The sequence below is a fragment of the Mangifera indica genome, unplaced genomic scaffold (assembly GCF_011075055.1).
Source record: "Mangifera indica cultivar Alphonso unplaced genomic scaffold, CATAS_Mindica_2.1 Un_0009, whole genome shotgun sequence".
NCBI lineage: Eukaryota > Viridiplantae > Streptophyta > Magnoliopsida > Sapindales > Anacardiaceae > Mangifera > Mangifera indica.
The window spans coordinates 119,946-133,537 of NW_025401101.1; positions in this window are offsets into that span (position 1 = coordinate 119,946).

Here is a 13,592-nt window from a genome sequence, read left to right on the forward strand (position 1 = left end):
TATGGTATATTTGTGAAAGCTTTAGGATAGGTGGCAATTTTGTATACACGGAATAAAAAAGTGCTAAAAATTTCAATTTCCCTTGTCTTTATGATTCTTAGTAGTTTCTGCCATTATGTATCACTTACCCTTTAAAATGATACAGAATCTCTTTAATATATACATATATAAACTCTATTATCTTCTGTTGTAGGTTTTATTTTTACAAAATGAGGATGACCCTCCAAGAGGGTTTTATTATGGTTTATAGTAATAGAAGTGATCAAATTTATTTTATATATCTTTGTAATATCACTCAAAGTAGGAGTATATAATGTTATTGGAAAGTATTATATATTTCTTGAATTATGGAAAATCACTTGATAATAAGATACTAAATTTTAATAAAAACCAGAATGGTTCATCAAGCTATCAAAGTAAAAGCAAATAAAACTAAACAAATTTTAATAACTTTGATTCAAAGGCTACAAAAGCAAGATGACATTATTTTTATCATTGTTCTAAAAATGGAATCAGATTAATTGGTTAGATCAGTTTTATTTAAAATTAAAAATAAACTTGCTTACCTGAAACCAATTTTGACTTTTGAATTAAGGTGAACCACAATCAAAGCGCTTTTATATTTTATTATAATTACTAAAACTTAAATCCAACATATTATAAATTGATATAATGCCTGCCATCAAACCAAGCTTATAAATATATTAATATAATTTAGATTTTATATTTAATAAACAATTATACAAAATTATTTTATATGTTATTTTAAATATTTATTTAAACAATTCACCTATTTATCTAACAATTGAATTGGCTTGATCCTTTTACCTTATTAATGTCAATTGAAATTCGAAACCATTGTGTGATTCAATTAATTTTGTAAATTTGTTTTTTTAATGGGTTGAAGTAATTATTGGTATAATTTTTTAAGTTTTATGAAAAAGGCCAAAAGACTTGTTCCCACTCAAAGTGACTCCCTCAAACTTTTTAAAACCCAAACATCTATCCATAAACAAATTTTTGTTAAAATTTTCTGTTAGGATTAAAGGCAAAATTGTCATTTTAATAATAATATTAAAAATATATATACTTCATTACTATTTCTCCCATACGTTTTTAAAACTAACCATTTTATTTTTGTCTAAAGTTTTTTAATTTTAAAAAATCACATTCCCCCTTCAAACCTAAGGTTTTCATATTTTTTCAAATTTAGCTGCTCTCATAACTTTTAAAAACTATAGTTTCACCCCCTTCTTAAACTTCAGCTTCCAATATTCTCTTTTACCTAAGCCAAGCTGACATTAGTTTTGTCTTACTTGAACTATCTACTAGAGACAAAGAGATCTCCATATCTTTGTTGCACAGTGCAACGAAGAGACGTCGAATCGGTGCGACAAAAAGATATCTCTTTGTCATATCGAAGATGTTTGTGTGATGAAGAGATTTTCATCTCTTCATTACAGAGACATTTCCCATCACCTTTGGATGGAGTGGCAAGGCAAAGTCGACGTCAACTCAGCTCAGGCAAAGGAGGACACTGGAGATAGACAAAGAGGGCGTCAGAAGGATGTTGAAAAATAAAGTTTAAGAAAGGGTAAAATTGTAGTTTTTAAAAGTTATGAGGGCAACTAAATTTGGAAAAATATGTAAACCTAAGTTTGAGGGAGAAATATGATTTTTTAAAGTTAGGAAACTTCAAACATAAGTAAAATAGTTAGTTTTTAAAACATAGAGGAGCAAATATAACGAATTATATATGTTTTAATATTATTATTAAAATAACAATTTTAGTCTTGATCTTAACTAAAAATTTTAACTCATAGATAAGTATTTAAATTTAGGTTTATACATCACATCAAGTAAACTCAAATAATTAAGCATAAAAGTTGTAAATGATCAAGATATATATGTTCCCCAAAATTCTATAAAGGTGGCTTGGTTATGATATGGATTGACCCACTTCTACTAACCTTTAGGTGATTTTTTTTCATATTAATTAATATGAAAACTTAGCTATAATACAAACAAATTGATTGATTATCTCTTTTCGTATGAAAATATTGAACAATTTTTATTCACCATGAGAAATAATTTTAAAAAATTCTTACAAAATTTAAAATGAAAGAACAGTTGATTTCCCATCTTGAACAATTGATTTCTAATAGTGACGTCACTTGAAAATTTTCGGTTGAAAATTCTTAGCTATGACTTTTGACTGACATGATATTGATTAGTCAATTCCACATTTCTCAATTGAGACAGCTTGGAAATTAATCTTAAAAAATATTATTTATTGGAGACACATAATAAACTATTTAAAAGGAATTTTGATATGCCCACATATACTAATTTAAATCAATATTGGTAACACCTTAATGCAAATTTTGACACGTAATTATATATTATTATAGATTGTAGTCTTGAGTATGATATTTTATGTAAGAATGGTAGTCATTTATTAGTCACATATCATTATCAATAATAATTTTATCTACTAATTAAGATATATGCTCTCCCTCCTATATTTAAAATAAGATATGTTTCTAGTTGTTGATAACTAAACCAATTAGTCGATCCGAGTTTTAAAACTATAGTTTATATCTAACATTAGGCTAAATCTGTCAAGGTCTAAAAATTGGTAATGAATTTAGTTATAAAATAATAAAATTATATGTATCTAATTTAAATATATAAATAGATATACATTTATATATATCATTATATGATTAAATAATTTTAAATTAAATAAATGTATAAATATTTATATATTCAAAATAAATACATATAATATTACTCTTATAAAATACATTGATTATGGAATTTTAATTTGTAAAAATGGTATGCTTAATGTTATTGAAAGCAACTTGTTGCTTCTAATGAGATCTTGAAAGATCCCCAAAAACCCTAAATTTGAGGGAAAAGACAAGTTATTGGTTGGATTGTTGTTTCCTTTTGTTGTATGCATTTCTCATTCAATTGAATAAGCGCAAAAAAACAAACTTAAATATTCCCCAAGCCATGGGTAAGATTGGGTTTTAAACAAACTGGAAGATGCCAGTTCTGTTTGACTCCATCTGATCGAGAGAAGAGACGACAAGCATACCAAGACAAAACAAACCGTCATACGCCATACACAGTATTCATTCAAGAGAAATAATTGAGCCTTGAACACTAATTTGTCTGCCTTCAATTTCTCCACTTATAATTTTATATAGATTAAATTAATGATGGTCGCTATATTATATATATTCACACCACCAAACAATTGGGTTACTGAAAACTGATTTTTTAATCCAGAATTTTGGTAACATTCTTGTGCACACTATTAAATAATAAAACTATAATTACATATTTTTAAGTATATAAATTATATATTATCATATAATTAAATAATTTTAAATTAAAAATTTTAATTATATAATAACATATCATTAATATATTCAATTGTATACTAAAAATATATATATATACTTAGTATTATTTACCATTAAATCTGTTAAAAATTTATTTTAAAACATTTGTCAAAAGAGTAAAAATCTCTTCTAAAAAATTTACTACCATCCTAACAATAAAAATAAAAAGAGAAATTCCAATTTTTGGCTATCGCGAGGGCATAAAATTTTGAGAAATTGGAAAAATATAGAAAATTTTACCAGATTGATGGGTTGAGACATGTTGACGCACTATATTTATATATTTATTATCAATTTTATCCATCATTAGTTAGTATTTATGTAAACTTTGTCGCATTAAAGTGGTGAAAAATATTGTTTCAAAAAGTTATGAATTGACAGTGTCATTTCTGGAATCTAAAGGTCGAATCACTGTTTTGAAAAATCTCGAGTCCTAAAAGTAATTAACTTAAGCATTCGTATTCTACATAAGTATTTTCTGAATTAAATTAAGGGTAATTAATTAAATTACCCAATTTGTGGGATTTTTACTATTTAAGCCGACCTACCATAAGTTACCGAATATGACCAAATATCTCAAATAATATCGTAATTTTCTTATGAGCAGAAGCACCATTTTCCTTTGTTTACCAAAATAAGGGGTTATATGATATTTGATAGTATAAAAGGTAAAATGATGTTTAAATCTTAGAGTTTCTAGATATTATGAATAAAGCAGTAAAATGGAAAATCCTTTTAAGATTTTACATATTTTAGTGTATATTCATGAAAATATTTTATATTTTGTTTATTTGTCATTGTAAAATTGATTAAAATAAAATGTAAAATAGTCTTATTCTAAACCATAAACCGTAAATCATAAATCATAAACCTTAAACTATAAGTCTTAAGCTTAAACTATGAACCATAAATTATAAACTGTATACCTAGCGCATAAACCCTTAATTGTAAATCATAAATCCTAAATAAAAATTAGAAACTATAAATCATAAACCACAATCTCAAACCCTTAACTATAAATTGTGAACCATAAACTCTAAATTTATCGAAACAACACCGTGTTTGACATTTTATTTAATGTAAATTTTTCCTTTTTTATTTCTATGTTTTAAATTCTCCTAGATGTGTTCATATATGACAGTTGTTACAAATTTAACATTAACACATTTTGATTGTTAAGCATTTTTAATGGCACATGAATAACAATATTATGAATTGCAATGTCATACATCTGTTGTAATATGAACAAACAACATATATACAATATATCCAAAGAATCAATCAAATAAATGAAATGTAGTATATGAACATGTGTATAAAACATAGAACTACACAAAACAAATCTATGTAATCTATACATAGTCATGGAACAAAATAGATGTCCAACATAGTCCTCATGCTCTCTAAGTCATCCAATCCAGATGGACTTCGTTAGTGGCTGACTACTAATAGTGATTTCAACTTCACCTAGTTATTCGAGTTATCCAAGCTTGCAAACCCAATGTTCATCGACAAAGTTAATTGAAATGTATATATACTTATAAATATGTAGACAATGTTATGTAACCTTATTCAATATACTTTTCAATTGATGAACATAAAACCATATGAGAAAATTGTCAAGTATGGTATCTTACATTTTTCGTATGAAGGGCAATGGACATCTTAGTTGGAATTTAAAGTTTGATCATGTCTAAATAACATCTTTACAAAATTGATCAAGAGTTATTTCCCTACAATTGGAAATTAAGGGGGCAAAACCCCTATGCGAGGGTCTCGCTACTTGATCAACGAGCAGAGGTCAAAAGGGGTCAACCCTTTGTAAGGATATGGATGTAGAGCCATAGAAAGAAAGTTGATGAGGGATAGACCCCATGCGAGGGTCTCACTACCTGATCAATGAGCAGAGGTTAAAAGGGGTCAACCCTTTCCGAGGATATGGATGTAGAGCCATAGAAAGAAAGTTGATAAGGGATTTAAATGTAAAAATAATTAATATAAACCCTACTTTATAACCAAACAAAATTAAATAAACCCTTAATTATAAAGTATCAAATTACGCAAAATGAAAAATATCTATTTATCTCATGGCCAAAGGACTTATTCCCACCTATTTTAGTCTATTTTCAAACATTCATCCGTAGAGTTTCAAAAACTCACATACCCACTCATTATCAAGCTTCCGTTAAATTTTTAAGTTAGTTATAAGGGTAAAACTTTAATTATATCATTAATATTAAAATAAATAAAATTAAATCTAATTTCCCCCTTTGTTTAAAATACTATCAATTTTTTCCCACCCAAAAGTTTAAAAACATACATTTCCCCCCAAAGTTTGATTTTTCTCTGTTCCGATGACTACTCTAGGAAGGTTGTTGGCTAGCCTTCCTACCATCTCTCTCCTTGATGGTTTCATGACATGAAAACCATTGAAAAGTTTATCAAAATGGTTAATGACGTCGCATGGATTTGTGTGACGTTCGATTGTCTATGCATCAGTCAGATGTTTGTGTGTTAGCCAGTCGATGACATTCCTAGAGTAGTCATCAAAACAAAGAAAAATCAAATCCTCATGGAAAATACAAGTTTTCAAAATTTTAGATAAGAGAAAATTATTAGTTTTTTAATCTAAAGGGGTAAAATGAAATATAACTTTATTTATTTTAATATTAATTGTAAAATAATGATTTTACCCTTATAACTAATTGAAAATTTTAAGAAAGTTAGTGTAACACCTACAGGTAAGTCCAAGGGCATTTTAGTCTTTTTACTAGTTTTAAATTTGGTGATTTCTTTAGATTTTAGTAGTACACGCCTGTGTATGGAGATATATACGATCGTGCATGGTCAACAAAAAATCAATAAGTGGATCAGATTGTGATCGCAACAAAACAAGAAGTTACCTTAGTTAGACAACTAAACTCACGATCGTGTATGATCCATACAGGCGCGTGTATCAAGTCTTGGAGATAAAAATAAAAACACAATCAACCCTAACTCACATATTCTTGTACTTCTAGGCTGCTCAAAAAGTGAGAGAATGTGAGAGAGGAGTTTGTGGCCATCGGAGGAGTTGCTACTGATCATTGGAATCACCATAGTCATGCTAGAGAGATGTTTTCACCGAAATCTAAGTAAATGGAATGGTTTTCCTTGTTGGATCATGATCTTTACAAGTCCATTTCTGTTAAATACGTAATCTAGGGTGATCTAGATTGTGAATAAAACAAATTATAAGCATGCTTAGTTTCTAAGTTGTGTGAAAAATATATGTTTTGGCTTGAAAGATCTTTGTTTTTAGATATGATGCCATGAGATTTTGTGTATGTGTGTTATGGTTAAAAAGATAGTGAAAATATAATGTCTAGGATACTTAGAGACTATTGTCGTGTATTTACTTTGTGTGGATCAGCGAGATCATAATAAAAAAGGCATAGAAATCCTAAGGTGTGAATTCTAGATCATGACACATGATCGTGTATAGTCACAAATGCCCTCGTGTGTCATTCAAAAAAATTTGAAAGCCTGAAAATCCTGCACTCAGTTTGAAGGGAGAAATGCTCGGTCATATGGTATGGGACACACGTCTATAAATGGCTTTCCAAAAGTAGACGACATGTGCCAGGAGACACGTGGCTTGTACATGTGGATCTAAGGATATGAGAATGTGTCTAAGGTTAACTCCCTGTGTGCATTTGCTTTATTCATGACTGTGTGTTGAGTGTTACATGCCTATGTATATGGTTCAAGACGCACAAGAGCATAGGTTGAGAAGCACACAACTGTGTACGCTTAGACAAAGTCAAAAGACAATTATGTCCTTAAGCTATGTGCATAAGAGTGGAGAGTTATATAAGAAGAATAATAAGTTAATAAAAGATAGAGAATTCAAGAAAGACATAGATAAAGGGCCTAACTACATGAACGACAACACAAACTTAGATTGAGTTGAAAAGTCAACAACCTTAGGGCTAGTGTCACACAACAAGATAATTACCAACTATGTGTATAGGTGACAATATTTGTAAGAGCAATAGGGATGGATATCCATGAGATGCATCATGCACTCAGTGCCAAGGCACATAGACACCTAGTTTAGTTCAGTTTAGTTTAGGTGTGCATGGTAAGGATATGACTTTTAGATATTCCTTACGTGATTAGGGATAGTTAGTCAACAGTTCTGATTAGCTTATGTGGTAAGAGAAAGAGTTGTTATCAGAGATTTCTCTGTGTGATCAAGGTATCCCAGTCAAATAGACCAATAGGCTATTTGGCATATGTGCGAGGAACCTTAGTAGCTTTCATTAAGGCATCAGATATGTCGATTCTGGTTTAGGTCTCTATAGTTTGTGTAGGTGATCCATGTTAGGGCATTAAGGTGTTGTAGTATGACAATATTTAGCTTACAAACAGGCAACAAGTTTTATTGCTAGGTAATTTAGTATCCAGGGATGTCGAAAGCTCTCCACTTACTAAGTTTTACTCGTGTTTCCTTTTATATGTTTTGCAAGTAGAGGTGAATCATGGGGTAGGTAGGAATCTAGTGGTCCAACAAGCAGTTGCACAAGAAGATGAGCATTTATGTCATTAAAATTTTTTATCAGACATATATTTAGCTTTTTTATTATTATCATTATTACTTTCAAATACATTGGTTTACTCAAGATTTATATGGTTATTTTATGAAAGAGATTTCAAATACATTTATTTTGTTAATTTGATTAATAAAATTGTTATTTTTATTATATCACCTTTTTGTACACTTTATAATTATGATCATGCATTAAAGTTTTCAAATAGTCAAGTTATACATATCTCTTTTGGTATATTTTCATCAAGAATGTGTACCTAGAGATAGGTGTTACAATTAGATGATAAGTTGATATTTAGTTTTTTGAAACCCTGTGAGTGAAACTTTGGAAATGGACTATTACTTGGGTAGAAATAAGTCTTTTAGCCGTATCTCACATATGCAAACAATCATTCACATCCATTAAATACAACTATTAAAATTATAAAATAACTTTCAAAAATGTCTTTTGTCAAATATCAGTGACCCTCACTAGCGTTGTGCTTAGTAAAATATAAAATATTTTATAACCCGCCAAAATAGTTTTTCCAAAAATTACTTTTTATGAAATGACTTTCCACGTGAAAAGATTACCAACACACAAAGAAAGGAAACCTTGGGTTATGGATTGGAAAATGGCTTGATACATTAAATGTGAGAAGAAAATGTGCATGGGAATGCTTTAAATGAGGGGTTGTAGTAATTCAATTCTTGTGGTTGGTGAGTCATTTTTTCATTGGTTATAGGGCGGTGGGAAATGTGTATAAATACACCCTCCCACCCCATAATTATGGGTGTGCATTTGTAACTTGATAACCTTCATTTCGAGAGCATTTTGCTTCTTCACAAGTAAAGAAGTTTCATCTTCTCTTATCTTTCTTTCGTTTATTTTTTCAATAATTTATAATACATTATCAACACGATTCGCTCAAGTATATTATAATATTAGTAATATTTCAATTATGTTGTTATTTTATTTATATGTTACAAATATGTATACCTCAATTATGATATTGTTCTGTTCGCAAAATATGAACTATTGATGTTTTAATTATTGCTATTCTTCTATTTAATTTTGTATTTATAATTGTATCTAATTTACAATTCGAAGTTTGTAAAATCATGAATTTGGACCCTAAGTCCTGAATATCATTTGTAATTTAAAATTTATAAAATCATGAATATGGATATGAAGTTCTGAATATCATTAGAATATTTATTTATATTATAATAATTGTATTTAATTTGTATTTGAAGTTTGTATAAATTATGAAAAATATGGACTAGAAATCTAAAATATAATTATAATTAAAGTTTTACATATTATAATATTTTGAATACTAATTATAAAACCAAAAATTTGGTAAATATGAGATAATATCTAAACTTGAAGTTTTAAAAATTAATCTCAACATTTTCTCTACAAAACTAGCTGTTTTGTAAATATGAGATAATATCTGAACCTAAAGTTTTAAAAATTAATTCTAATAAATTCTTTACAAAACCAAAAGTTTCATAAATATGACAATGTTTGAACATGAAGTTTTTAAAATTGAATGAATAATATTAAATGGGTTTTTACATGATTCTTTACCTAGAATTTATAAGCGTTAAGAAAGTGATTAAATAAAATATCCTACAAAGACAAATCTAAGGCCACTATTTTACTAGCATTACATCCCTAAAGGATTGCAAGGCGAATATTTGGATATAAAAATAGATCTATTAAATTCATGGAAAAATTTGAAAGATAAAATTTGAACATCAAATTCAATAATACTCTAAATGGCTTTGTAATTTAGTATAACTTTATGATATTTAGAATTTTTCCCTAACTGAGATAATGTGGAAAAGAAAATATTCTGCATCTTTATTTTTTTAATAATATGCTCCAATAGTAGTAATTTTGGGAAAAAGAAATTTTGAATTGATATTTTCTTATTAATGAAAAACTATCAAATCTCATCCCACAAGTATTGCATCGTTCTCTGAAGTAATACAACTATTAAAAGTAGTTATCATAGGTGTGAGTAAGATCATAGATGAAATAATTTTCGATCTAAAAATGGTTATAATAGAAAATCTTAGTCATACCATCGGAAGTCGATAAAGACTGAAGCAAAATAAAAAATAATGTAGAGTAAACACAAAAAAATGAATGTGGTCATAAATGTCATTGTTTATATACCTATAGCACACATAGACATTGAGTGGATCTATATTACGCATTCATAAAAATTAAGTTTATTAATGATTTAGATCCTATCGATCTAATGAATCTTGATGTTTTAAAACTTCTTTCAAGAATAAAAAATATGGGTCACTTGACTAGTGACATGAATGTCTAAAATTTTTATAATTAAAATTCATCATAAATAATTAGGCCAAAGGACTATTTTCCACCCAAAGTATACGCATTTCCTAAGTTTCCCCCCATTAACTTTGAAAATCTCATTTACCCACCCATGGACTGTTAAAATTAACTAAGTCCATTAGTTATATCATTCCCCCCCCCCCCCCCCAAATCCTAAAAACTAATAATTCCCCCCTAGGGTTTCCAATTTTCAGATTTAAATTTTTGATGTAGTTTCTTCTTCTCTGAGGACCTCTAGGCGACACCTCTTCCTCTTTGACATGATCTCCTTTTGGCAACTCTCCTAGGCATGGTCGTTAATGAAGACAAGTCGTCTTTATTGAGACAAAGACGGTTTATTGAGACGAAGACGAACTGTCTTCGTCTAGAGACAAAGATGAGTTATCTTTCCCTTTGATGAACACCTCATCTTCGTCTCGATGAAGATGACTTGTCTTTATCTCAACAAAGACAAATCATCTTCGTCCAGAGATGAAGATGAGGTCTTCATCAAAGACGAATATGACTCATCTTCGTCTTTGTCTCAACGAAGACGACTTGTCTTTATCGACAACCACTCCTAGGAGAGCCACCAGAAGGAGGCCACGTCAGAGAGGAAAAGGCATTGCCTGGAGGTCACTGGAGAAGAAGAAATGACAACAAAAAATTGAATCTGAAAAATTGAAAACCCTAGGGGGGGAAAATTCTATTTTTGAAAACTTGGATTTTGGGAAATTGTTAGTTTTTAGAGTTTAGAGGGGAAAATAAAATCAAATTTAAGTTTATTTTTAATAATACAGACAAAATGATGATTTTACCTCTAAAACTGTTAATTTTAACCGCTCATGGGTGGATAAATGAGATTTTCAAAGTTAACGAGGGGAAACTTAGGAAAACAGCATACCTAGGGTGGGAAATAGTCCATTGGCTTGTATAATTATTTTGGAGTTATGAGTATATATTTTGTTTTTTAGAGTTTAGAGGGGAAAATAAAATCAAATTTAAGTTTATTTTTAATAATACAGACAAAATAATGATTTTACCCCTTAAACTATTAATTTTAACAGCTCATGGGTGGGTAAATGAGATTTTCAAAGTTAATGAGGGGAAACTTAGGAAAACAGCATACCTAGGGTGGGAAATAGTCCTATGGCCTATATAATTATTTTGGAGTTATGAAAATATATTTTGTTTTTTATTATCATATTCTCCTTCTTTTTACTATTTTGAGTACGTTAGGACTAATGTAATTTTTAAATGGAAAGATATAAACTTTAAAATTGAACTTACCAAAAAAAAAACTTTAAAATTGAAACATTGACTTCAAAAGGTGATGATAGAGACATGTGTTTGGTAAATAATGCAACAACATACACAATTCTTAAGGAAAAAATTTTTTCTTAACTTTTGTATTAATTAAAGCTAAAGTAAATATTATATTAGAATCAATAAATTTAATTGAAGGCTCTTAAAGAGCCACAATTTTGTTGAAAAATGGGACCAAATTAAACATTAATGATCCATTATATTCAAGTAGATCTAGAAGATATCTACTTAGTTTTAAAGATATAAAAAATAATGGTTATCACATTGAAATTATGAGTGAAAATAGTACAAGATTTATCTATATAATTGGTAATTCCTCTGGAAGAAGGCTTATACTAAAAATATTACCCTCTTTATCATCTAGATTGTATTATACAATTACAAAAGTAATTGAAACCTATGCAGTATCAAAACAGAAGTTCTCTGATTCAAAAGTTATTATGTTTTGGCATGACCATCTAAGTTACCTAAGATCTACAATGATGCGTAGAATTCTTGAAAATTCAGATAGATATGCACTAAATAATCACAAGATTTTATTTTCTAGTGAAAAATTCTGCACCACTTATTCTCAAGGAAAATTAGTAATAAGACTATCTCACTCTAAAGTTCAAGTTAAATCTCCATCATTCCTATAAATGATTCAAGAGGATATCTGTGGACCAATTCATACACTAAGTGGGTCATTTCATTATTTTATGGCTTTAATTGATGCATTTGCACGATGATCCCATGTTTGTTTATTGTCAACTCGAAATATTGTATTTACTAAACTATTAACACAAATTATCAAATTAAATACACATTTCACAGATTATTCGATCAAGTCTATACAGCTAGATAACGTTGGTGAATTTTCATCTAAGACATTTGATAATTATTACATGTCTATAGGGATTGATGTTGAATATCCAGTTCTTCATGCCCATACTTAGAATGAATTAGTTGAGTCTCTTATCAAACAACTCAAGGTAATTGCACATACTTTATTACTAAGAACTCAATTACCAACTTTTATATGGAGACATGTTGTATTACATACTGCAACATTAATTCACTTATGACCTTCCTCTAATCATCAATTTCTCTCTTATAATTGGTTTTTAATCACCAACCTAATATATTTCATTTGAGGATATTTAGTTATGTTATATATGTCTTTATTGCATCTCCTAACATCAGTTGAAAATTTATATTGGATATAATTTACCATCTATTATTAGATATCTAGAACCATTAAAAGGTGATCTTTTTACTGCATAATTTACAGATTGTCACTTCAATAAGACAAGATTTTCATCTTTAGGGAAAAAGAAAATGTCTCATGAAATTAGACATGAACTTACTTAGTAGGTACCTACCTTGTCTCATATAGATTTTCTCACTTCTCAAAGTGAAACTAAAGTGCAGAGGATGATGCATTTACAAATTATTACCAACAAAATGTCTTATGTATTTGTAGATATGACAAAAATGGTAAGAACACATATACTAGTTGCAAATACATTAGTAAGAATTAATGTAACTGTTGAACAGTCTATTCAAGTCGTGATTGATCAGTCTACTACATACTAGAAGCGTGGTAGATTTATTCGATTGAATAACACTATTTCTTGAAAAAGAAAGACAAATAATCAAACAGATATCAATCATGATGATCCTAAAATGAATGAAAAAATAACACTCTTTAATATTTTTCTAGAAGTGGTTATGGTTCTTGAAAAGACTCAAGCCCTTGAAATGGCACAAACCCCTTAAATGATACAAAATCTTGAAGAATAGGAAAATGAGAATGCTGAAATATCTCTAAATTATGCTTATACGTGAGAGATATGGAGCCGTGAAACGGTTAACATTGATGATGTATTCTCATTTGCAATAGTTACTAAAATTATGAATGATTATGATTTTGAACCAACGCATTATAGAC